Consider the following 10443-nt stretch of genomic DNA (forward strand, 5'->3'; position numbering starts at 1 on the left):
CAAAAAGAGCTGCTGCACAAATCCAATTTTTTAAAAACAGAATAAACTGTGTAAATATCAGATATGTTGGTTTTGTACTATTTTCTGTGAAACAACATTTAAACTTGAATGTATTAAGTTGAGGATTATTTCACTTTCTGTTTTCTTTTACGTTTGGCACACATTCTACATATGTGGGGAAAAACCTGGGGGAAGAGGGCGGGGCTTAGTCTCTATAACATAAAGAATGAAAAGGTCACATCAGTCAAGAGAACAATGAAGGAAGCGACTCTACTCTGTAAGTAAAGAACATCTTTGTTTTAAACATTGAACTTTTATTGTCTGCTGTGTTAATCACTGATGATGGAGGACACATGGACAAGAAGTCAGGCTGGATTTAACAGCACACTGTAAAATGTAATTCTAGATGTTTGTTATTTCAACATATTATTCTATATCAGTTTGACGATAGATGACTGAAGTTGTTGTTATAACATAGAATTACAAGTTAAAAACGTCCCAATTACACCAAAAAAAGCTAACTTGAAAACTCATGTCCAGCTAAATCAGAAACTTATGTGAACTTGACAATGTGGGTAAGTTGAGCACAGCAGGATTCAAAACTGCCTCACGTGACTCCTACCGAGGTGCATCATGGGGAATTGGCGGTTAACGACATGCTCACTTTACTTGGACGTTTTCTAATCGTCTTCTTTGGAATATGCTTTCAAGGTGAGTAACATTGGTTATAACTATAAGGAAAGAGAGCTACAAAAGTTGGAACATGTTTTGAATTTATGGCATGATGTTTGTTTTTCTCTTTTACCGAAATGTTTGCTTTAGCTAATGTAACTTTAGCCGACAAGGTCCAGCTTGTGTGTCATGACCAAACTTGACCTAATAAACTGACACATGGCCTTTTTTATGGGTTTAATGTGGCACTGACCAAATCACAAGTATTGTGCCGCTAGCTTTAAGGTTGTGCACTCAACCACTGTTGCGATATTAGCAAGCTAACTCAGCTAATTAATAAAGCTTATTTCATATTGTCTTTGTACTTGTAAATTTCTTTCAAGTTCACAGGCTGTTGTATTTTGGTGGAAGTTCATTTTGGCAATATTTCCAATAACTGGCTGGGTTCAAAAAGAACTTTTTGGCAGGACTCCGATGCTTGTTGTCATCTGTTTACCCCTATGTAATCACTTAAGTTGTTATTAACTGCTGCATGCTAAGCTGCAAGAGTGCACTGAGGATTGAGACAAAATATGGTCTACAAACCAGCATTATATTAGTTTTTATCAGATAGTCCTCCAGTGTGTTTATTTTTTGCTTTAATTCTATTGTGCAGTTATTTGTTACCCTGAAATGCTTGATGCTTAACAACAGCTCACTATTTTAACTTATTTTTGAACTCTTGTGACTAGTATGACTAGATTGTGTGAGTTTCCATACTAAAAGAGCTGTAGTGATAAAATAATTGGCATCAGAGACACTGATTTTTGGCATGGTATACTGCAGAAGTTTTTTGTTTTTGTTTTTTTGCATAATTTACCTTTTAATTAAACTGCATTCCCTGTATTGTAACAAAACTAATATTGTTTATATGTCAGAAAATTAGCAAACATGAATAAATGGCAAAAACAATATAATTATAACATATATTTTTATTTTACTTATTTTAGGTCTGTGAAGCCAAACTTGATGCTGGGGATTTATTTTTGTCAGTGGAGTCAAATGGTAAGTTACAATTTGTGCATTTTGTCATACTGGAAACACCACAGATTATATTGTAACTTAATAGCTCTGTAGAACAAATGATATAAAGATTGTAGTGTCAGGGTACTTCTTAAGAAGTAATATGGCACTATTGATGATCACATGCAGGTGGCATAAACTAAATATTCAGACGTGCTACCAACAAATGATTCATTAACAAAAGCAATGGAGCAGACTGTTTAGGTTCTTGTGGTTGTAATAACATCCATAACTGCAAGTTTGTCATTAATTTATTTTCACAGGTCTAGATGATCACATCTGTCTTTGTCATTTAAATGAGGTGGACTTGCAAACTTTGCACTTTTTGGAGGTAAATTGCTGTCCACTACATATACACAGAATGTGCACAGTATTTCAGATCTAAAAAGGGAGTATGTAATGGACTTGCTGGCTTTAATGTAAAAAGCCTGTTGTGTAACTTTAATGAGACAGTTGGACTAAAACAGTATTGCTCACAAGGTAAACATCTGAGGAATAAGGAAATTGTTACTTGTCCTTTTACTCAGTGTTCTTTTAATCGCACGTTTACTAAAGTTTTACATCACATAAGTCATTTTCACAATCATTCTACTTTAAAAGATTTCGAGACAGAGCTTATTGTTCTCTGAACTTCCTTGTTTGCTGAACGGCAGGTAAAGTGCATCTTTTGTTTGTTTGCTTTTGTGTGTTTGTGTTTTCTCTAATGGGCCTCAGATGACTGTTTGCTTAAATTTGGGTCTCAAAGAATCTTTTTTTTATTCTGCCTGTACTCTCCACCCCTCTTCTTCTATTGCTCAGGTTGAAGCAGAATTTGCCCGTCTTACATCTGTTGACCTGAAAGGGTTCCTTTTTGCTGTGCTTGACCATTATGGAGAGGTTCGTGGAGCTGTAGAAAATCAAGAGCGGCATAGGAGGGCTAACTAGGCTCATAAGATGCTTCGGTGATGATGTAAGTGTTCAACTGCGAAATCTAATCCTTTGTTTAAGTTTTAGGTTATCCAGTTCAACTGATGAACTCATTGAAAGAAAGCTGATAAGTAAAGTCTGTCATCATATTTCACAACCGGACATTTAGTGTGGTAACTTTTACAGAATCTGTGTATATTGGTGGTAGGTTGGATATCATATTCTACTTGAATGTCCTGATAAGCCTGATTCAAAATCTCCAATGATAATCATATATTGATGGAATTATGTATCAAAAAGCTGTGAATTTGGAGCTGTCTACATGCTTTATAAACACTGTTTAAAAAATGTTTTGGTTTTGTTTTTGACTTCTTTGACCAGAGCCCTACACAAAGGAAGAGGACAGAGGACCTCACCTTCCTTTTCTAAAGGAAGATCCCTCACACACTTTCAAGACTGTGAAGGTTAGCATTGTTTCTTTTAGTAAATTTAATAATGACAGCACCACAGTGGATTTTAAATGAAACATATGGCATCTATGAAACAATAGATGCCACATGATAACATGTGTACTTTTTTCTCACCAAATGTATTATTACAAGATCTTTGACACTGGATTTGGTCTAGGTTTCAGAGTAACTAACTGGCAAGCTAGCATTGATATTATTAGTGTCTTGTGTTTATTCATGTCTTCACCAGGGTCTTTGACATTTCGCTGCTGTACTGTTCACTTCAGCTTTACGTTTGATTTCTCACATTGTATATTGTAATGGCAGAGATATTAGGATATTTAAGGGGCTGCAGTGGCTGCTACAGCTGTGGGGGGCAATACTTTGGTGAAATGTCTTGGACCCTGGAAAAGAGACTGTGTAGACTGGGTAAGCAATTAAAGGTTACTGGCCGAGAGTCATTGGGCAGCTGGGTAAAGGTGGATGTTGATATTCAGTGCCAATTATGCAACCTGTTCAGCCATGTCTATATGCTCTTTTTTCATGCTGTTAATATAGGGGGAAAAATAAACTTTAATCAATAAACTGATTAAAGAAGCATTGTCTATGGAGCCATAATCTGATCCTGTAGTGTAGCTGCAGTTTGCACATTTCATGTATTCTCAGCCAGATTTGGTTTAGAGCACAGCCAATATTTAGCATAAGTAGATTTAAATTCACACACTGGTGATGGCAAGCTACATTGTAGCCACAGCCGCCCTGGGGCGCACTGACAGAGGCGAGGCTGCCGGACACTGGCACTACCGGGCCCTCTGACCACCACCAGTAGGCAACAGGTGAAGTGTCTTGCCCAAGGACACAACGACTGAAACTGTCGGAGCCGGGGCTCGAACCGGCAACATTCCGATTATAAGACGAACTGTCAACTCTTGAGTCACGATTCAGTCATCCACCCATGTGTGTGAATGACTGAATGTGTAAAGCGCTTTGGAGTCCTTAGGGGACTAGTAAAGCGCTATACAAATACAGGCCATTTACCATTTAAATTGAAAATTTTGTTTGAATTCTGCAATTGAAGACATGCTCAGTTATTTATGAACATGGTCTTTGTTTAAAGCAAGAAATGGATTTGTAACATGGGGGTGCATATCTCATTCTGAAAAAACTTTAACAACTAATAAGTGTTACCCAAAGCCAATCACCATCATCCAAAGCATCAGTATGGCTCTTCTTTGGAAAGACATGAATTGTTAAGCACAAGGGATATTGTGTAATTGTAATTGTGTAATTTTTTTTTTTTTTTTTTTGTCTTTGAACCCTTTTATAGCCGACAGGTATTGAAGACACGTTTTCTAAGAGGATGAAAGTTGGCATTGCGATGGTGAAAGAAGAAGACATCATCGATGTGTTGGTTGTCCTTGAGGCGGCAGTAATCCTGTCTAATCTGAGGGATGTCTCAAGTGCCATTTCCATGCTGATGGGCCTTCTTTTTGCCCTCAACATACACTATCCAAAGGAACTTAAGGACATCTTTGAAGCCATTCAGAACATCCTAATGAACATTGGTGGAAGGCAGTGCATCTCACTAGTGCATGGTCTAAGAAACAGACTCTTGCAGAAAGCCATGCAGAACTGTAATTGTATGCTCACAGCATACAATTGCCTTAGTGTTAAGGACAGTTTTTATTTTACTGTTTGTTTTTTTATTCTTGCAAGTTCTCATTCTCACTTTTGTATGTCACTAAATGACTACACTTTACATTCCAGATTAGACAATTACTCATTTGTTCATGGTTTAAGAAACTTATGTGAACAACAATATAATGGTGGACTCTGCAGATGCTTATCTCATGCAAGTCAGTAGTTTTTCCTTTGTTTTGCAATTGAGCAGACTCAAACTGATGTTTCTGAAATATCCATCTTATCAAATGTTTCAGAAGCATGCACTCATTTTCAGAGATATTGGTTCTGTGGAATTTGTTGCAATTGTAAACGAAGACAAATACAAGAGTTTGATGTCTTAGTTGTTATAAACTGATCTTTACTGTCACTTATCAAAGGTTTTGTACTATTTTAATATTTCAAGTTTTATGCTAACAGGTGTGACTGAGCACAATGAAGTTTAAAAATTTTGCAAATGTAAAGAATAACTTTTCTAAAATATCAAGTGTCCCGTTGATACATTACATTAATGCAGACTTTATGTTGTTACTTCACAAGAATCACTACTGCTCCTAGAGTATTGGTCAGAATTTAATCTTCACCCAAACTGGGCTCAAGACCAAGTTCAAATTTATTGTTTCACAGGGAGCAGCCTTTGAGTTTTGATGGATTGTGAGAAAGATGAGCTACGTCACTGATTTTTCTGTTTCTCAGATGACTAAGATGGCACAATAAATGGTGAATGTTGGGCGCTCATGAGTAATTGTCTTGTCATGTTCTTAAAACAAACTTATGTACTATACTTGTATGAAATGATCAGATAGACTTTAATGGAATCTGTGGGGTTTTATTTTTTTTTCTGTAAACAACAGAAAATTTATTTAAAGGAATGTAGATATTTAAACCTGAGATCTAAGATAAACCTAACAGGTAGTTTTGCTGAAATGGATGTTAGAAAGCTTAAAAAACAAAACAAAACTTAAGATGTTTAATACACATTTTTCTTTACATCCAGTCAATCAACTCTGATAATTAAAATGAAACTGATTTACAAGTTCACTCAGCTACCTTAAGGAGCTCAGTTAATTAATACACTTAAATCAACTTAGCTAACAAATTATGTTAGTTAAGCTAAAATAGATTCCTAAGTTAAAAGAACTACTAAAGTATTTGAATTAACTAAAAAACCCAAGTCAACTGAACTAGGACAAGAGTTTAAACAATAGATTATTTTAATTTAGCTGAAAGGGTTTTCCCAAGTAAAGATGACAATTAAAGGAGTTGAACTGACTAACAAATCTCAGTCAACTAAACTAAGACGAAAGTTTAGACAACATGTAATTTTTCATTAAGATAACAATTGGTTGTGTTATAAGAACAAACTCTATTTCTTGACTTAACTTAAAATTTTAAGGCAGCCCTTTACCTCATATTTTTAAGTTGAAACAACAAGTTATATTTTACAGTGCAGATTAAAGAGTTTTTTCTTCCATGTTAACCAGTGAAATCCACAGAAATGAGTCAGTTATTACATCAGCTGACCTTTAAAGTGGACACAGGTCTTCATGATCAGAGCTACAAGTTGTGGCTATGTTATTCAGGCCCCCACACAACCATGACAAAGCAAGTGAAATAACAAGCTTGAAGGCACAAAGACACAAATTTGTGCTGAAGTGTCGATAAACTCAGAAGGAAAAAACAATAGTTCCACGCTGTGTTGGGAAAACCATCATCTGTGATTGTGACTTTTCTCCAGATGCTGACAGCTGTGATCTTAGAGGGCAGAAGCTGAAATGAAGGGAAATAATTACATTCACAACAAAGTGTTTACATGTGAACAATTACACCTGATTAACAGATTAATACATAATAGGTAATGAGTTACCTTCTTCATGTGCTGCAGCTCCCAGTCAGTTATTGGAAAATTACATCTCAGGGTTCCTCTTATACTGTCAACAATTTCAAACACAGCTTTCAAGTTTTTAAAACACATATTGGATCTGCACACAATGTGTTGTTGATATTCTTTTATATTCTAATCTAAATGTCCTTTCTTACTACTTTTGATTTCAGTACTTTGCTGGACAACAATTCAAGGTCAGTAAACTTCTTTTAACATTAAATATGTTTAGTCTTAATGCGCTGAAAATGATGACGAGGAGTCCAAAACATCCAGTCTGTAGATGATTGTTTGTTTCTCATTTAGGGACACAAAATCTCATTTTTACTCTTTAGGCTTTTCTTTAATACTTTTATATTAGTTTTTGCAAGTAATGAAACATTTTAATTTTAACCCTCACAGCTCGTCTGACTGTGAGTCCCAGCAGCTCTCAGTTCTTTAAAGGAGACTTTGTGTCTCTGAGCTGTGAGGAGGACGACAGCTCTGCTGGATGGACTCTGAGGAGAAACGCAAGCACAGAACAGAGGACTCAGTGTGGAGCTGACTGGGGAAGGTGGTCTGGTTCCATCTGCAACATCAGTCACATCTATGAATGGCACAGTGGGGTTTACTGGTGTGAGTCCAGAGAGGGTCCCATCAGTAACATGGTTAACCTGACAGTCACTGGTAAGCTGAGTGTGTGGAGTTAGTGTTGATGAAGCTGTGTGTAAATGGATGAAATGCTGTAGTTTGTCTCTGTGTTGAGGTGGATCAGTGATCCTGCAGAGTCCTGTCCTCCCTGTGATGGAGGGAGATGACGTCACTCTGCTCTGTAAAACAAAGACCACTCCCTCCAACCTCCCAGCTGCTTTCTATAAAGATGGCTCCCTCATCAGGAAGCAGCCTACAGGTCACATGACCATCCAGCATGTTTCCAGGTCTGATGAAGGCCTCTACAAGTGTGACATCAGCGGTCATGGAGAGTCTCCATCCAGCTGGATCACTGTCACAGGTGACACACTCACCTGTCTGTGTTTCTGCAGCTTTCAACATTCACAATGTGACTTTTAGCTGATGTATGTTCTTTATTCAAGGTAAACCTACACCCACACCTCCACCTTCATCCACTTATACATTGACCTCTCCTGCTGCTTCGTCTCCTCTACTCTCTGTGTTGCTGACTACTGGAGCCATCTGTGTTGTAATTCTAGTGGTGTTACTGATTCTTTGGATGGATCATGGACACGTTCACAGATGGCTGGAAGGTGAGACTCAGACTTCCTTTGTCTTGCAGGGTTTTTTCACAGTAAATTCCCATTAATGTGCAGAGGTCATTTTCCCTGTGCGATGTGCATGTAAGGCCTCAAGAAAAAATGTCTGAAACTTAATTTACCCCTGGAAATTATCAGCTTTCCAGTATGTCTCATTTAAATAGTGAAGAAAAAAGGAGGAGCATAGACAATCTGTATCATTTTTTGTGTCTCTATCAGTGCAACAGCAGCAGCATCTGAAATGGCTGCACTGATGTCCTGTCTTTGTGTTTCACTGTGCAGGGTGTTATTCAGCTGCAGTCGACTCAGCAGTGCAGAGAGAAGACGTCTATTATGCAGAAATCTTAATTTAAGAGAAGCATAAGTAATCAAAGACAAGAGGTACAGGTGCTCTTCTTTCTCTCTTTCATGGCTCAGAAGAAGTCCAGCTTTTGCTAACATTTCAGTTTAGGCCAAAAGGAAAATGTTAGAAAACAGTTAATTTCTCGTAAGCGAAGCTTGTAGATGAAAATTTGTAATAAAAGGTAAGAAAGTGTGTGTTGGTTCATTTCAGCAGTTAACTCATAGTGGCAGTGTTTATGAGAATAAAAGAATGAGCATTAATTATCACTTTCAGTTAAAAATCTTTTGATGGCTTTAGCTTTACCCAGACTACACATAATTATTACTACATACATGCAATAAGATAAGAAGCTGAGACCAGAATCTTAGATTTATGGTCATATTGTGCAGTTAAAGCAGAATAATGTTTATTTGCTGTCACACGGGAAGGGTTGCAAACTCAGTGAATGAAATGAAATGAAAGTGAATGAAAGTTTAAGACTTCAGGCCAACATTCTCATCCTCGTATAAACTCCCTTGATTTTCACTCCTAAATTTACGATTTTCTTGGTTTTATTCTAACAGTAGCGCTCTGGGTCACAAAGGAATAACATATCACAATTCCTGTCCTGCCAAAAGAAAAGCAAAAGAATATAAACAGAAGACTTCAAGAAGATGTAAATGTCACTTTTTGAAACTGCTGCCCAGCAGCTGTGAAAGCCTCCGCAGTATCAAAATGACATTCAGGGTAAAACCACAGCAGCAGCCTCCACTTCTTTTGTTTTGGTTCGTTTTGTTTTGTTTTTTCCAGTGTGGGTAGAGTTCTCTGTACTCTGCAGAATGTTTATTGTAATGAGTCAATTTTGTATTTTCCTGTTAAAATGCATCAACAAAAAGCACAAAAAAAATCTAAAAGAAAATTAAATCTCTTTAAATTATATTGAAATGGTATTAAATTAATAGTGATATCATTTGAATTTCAGGACATAAGAAAAATAGCAGGTTGTAAAATGATTTACAGATGAACAGCAGCACAAAACATATTGCAATGTGTCAACAAAAAACTGAGCTAGAATGCTAAGGACCAGATTATTTTGTTCCCACATGGACACATTTAACCAGCTTCTTCAGTGAATCGTAATGAGTACTGCAAATGTTTCCAGGCTCTTTTAATTTACAAATATAAACACACCTATAATTTGTGAAGAAGTAGGACGTATTCTTTCTCTTTCCCTGTAAACTCTGAAAGACTTTTTGTGTCAAGTCTAGTCAAAGTCAAAGTCAACTTTATTGTCATCTCTGCTATGTACAGTTCAGTATATAGAGAGGCAAGACGACGAGGCTCCAGTTCCATACAGTGCAAAAGAACAATAATAAATGTAGGAAGAATAAGAATAAGAAGAATAAATATATATACACTTGAGACTGAGGTAAGGGGAGTAAGGATACACTTTGAGGTAGAGGGGTTAGTAGAAGTCTAAAATTTACAATTTACAATTGAAATTTAAAGTGACTTTGAAATGGTTTAGAATGACCAACATAGCAGCTTTACAGTTTACAATGTGAAATAAAGTGACCAACATGAGCAGGTTTCCTGAGAGTAGAATTGTCCATAGAGCAGCATCTGTATTTACAAAGGCAGTGGTATGTGGAGTCCAATAGAGTTCGTTAGTGGTTTGTGTGGGGGTGTGTGGTGGGGGGGGAGTGGGGGAGCTGGCGAGTTCAGGCGTAAACGGTAGTAACCAGACCGAAAAGCAGCGCAGCATGCTTTTTATTTGTTTTTGTTTTTAATGTCTCTGTAAAGCACTTTGAATCACCTTGTTGTTGAATTGTGCTATATAAATAAACTTGCCTTGCCTTGCACATTTCAGTGTTTTACTTCGGTGCTTTATTTCGGTGCTTTTTTTTTTCTTGAGATGTCATACACTTTGGATTCTAGCCAATCATTTTACCTTTCCAAGGATAGTAGGCGGGCCCAGGTACGTACGTTCTTTTAGAGCAGAGCTACAGATTAAAAATGCCCAAGGTGAATCGGTCAAAAGTCTGGCTGTACTTCAGAGCAAAAGATGCAAACTCAGCAGCCTGCAACAAGTGTTTAGGGTGATACTGTGCAAAGGAGGTAACACCTCGAATCTGATGAAACACCTGGCGATGCATAGTGTTTTTTTAAAAGCCGAGAAATGCACCGTATTTGATAGCTTGCTGCGAGACCTCACACCGA

At 37.1% G+C, this 10443-nt stretch overlaps 1 long non-coding RNA gene across 3 annotated transcripts; it reads left to right on the forward strand.

Annotated features, from left to right (window-relative positions):
- Positions 1-13: 13 nt before the first annotated feature.
- LOC106096830 (Fc receptor-like protein 4) lies at positions 14-10064 on the forward strand. 3 transcript variants are annotated; one of them, XR_003216632.1, is made up of 7 exons: positions 14-277; positions 6825-6848; positions 7054-7317; positions 7397-7642; positions 7725-7895; positions 8184-8282; positions 8808-10064. It is a non-coding gene; the product is annotated as an Fc receptor-like protein 4 (long non-coding RNA). The 3 variants fall into 3 exon arrangements; XR_003216631.1 differs by having other exon boundaries at positions 8184-10064; XR_003216633.1 differs by having other exon boundaries at positions 7842-7895; positions 8184-10064.
- The last annotated feature ends 379 nt before the right edge of the window (positions 10065-10443 follow it).

Source organism: Oreochromis niloticus, linkage group LG3, assembly GCF_001858045.2.
Source record: "Oreochromis niloticus isolate F11D_XX linkage group LG3, O_niloticus_UMD_NMBU, whole genome shotgun sequence".
Taxonomy (NCBI): domain Eukaryota; kingdom Metazoa; phylum Chordata; class Actinopteri; order Cichliformes; family Cichlidae; genus Oreochromis; species Oreochromis niloticus.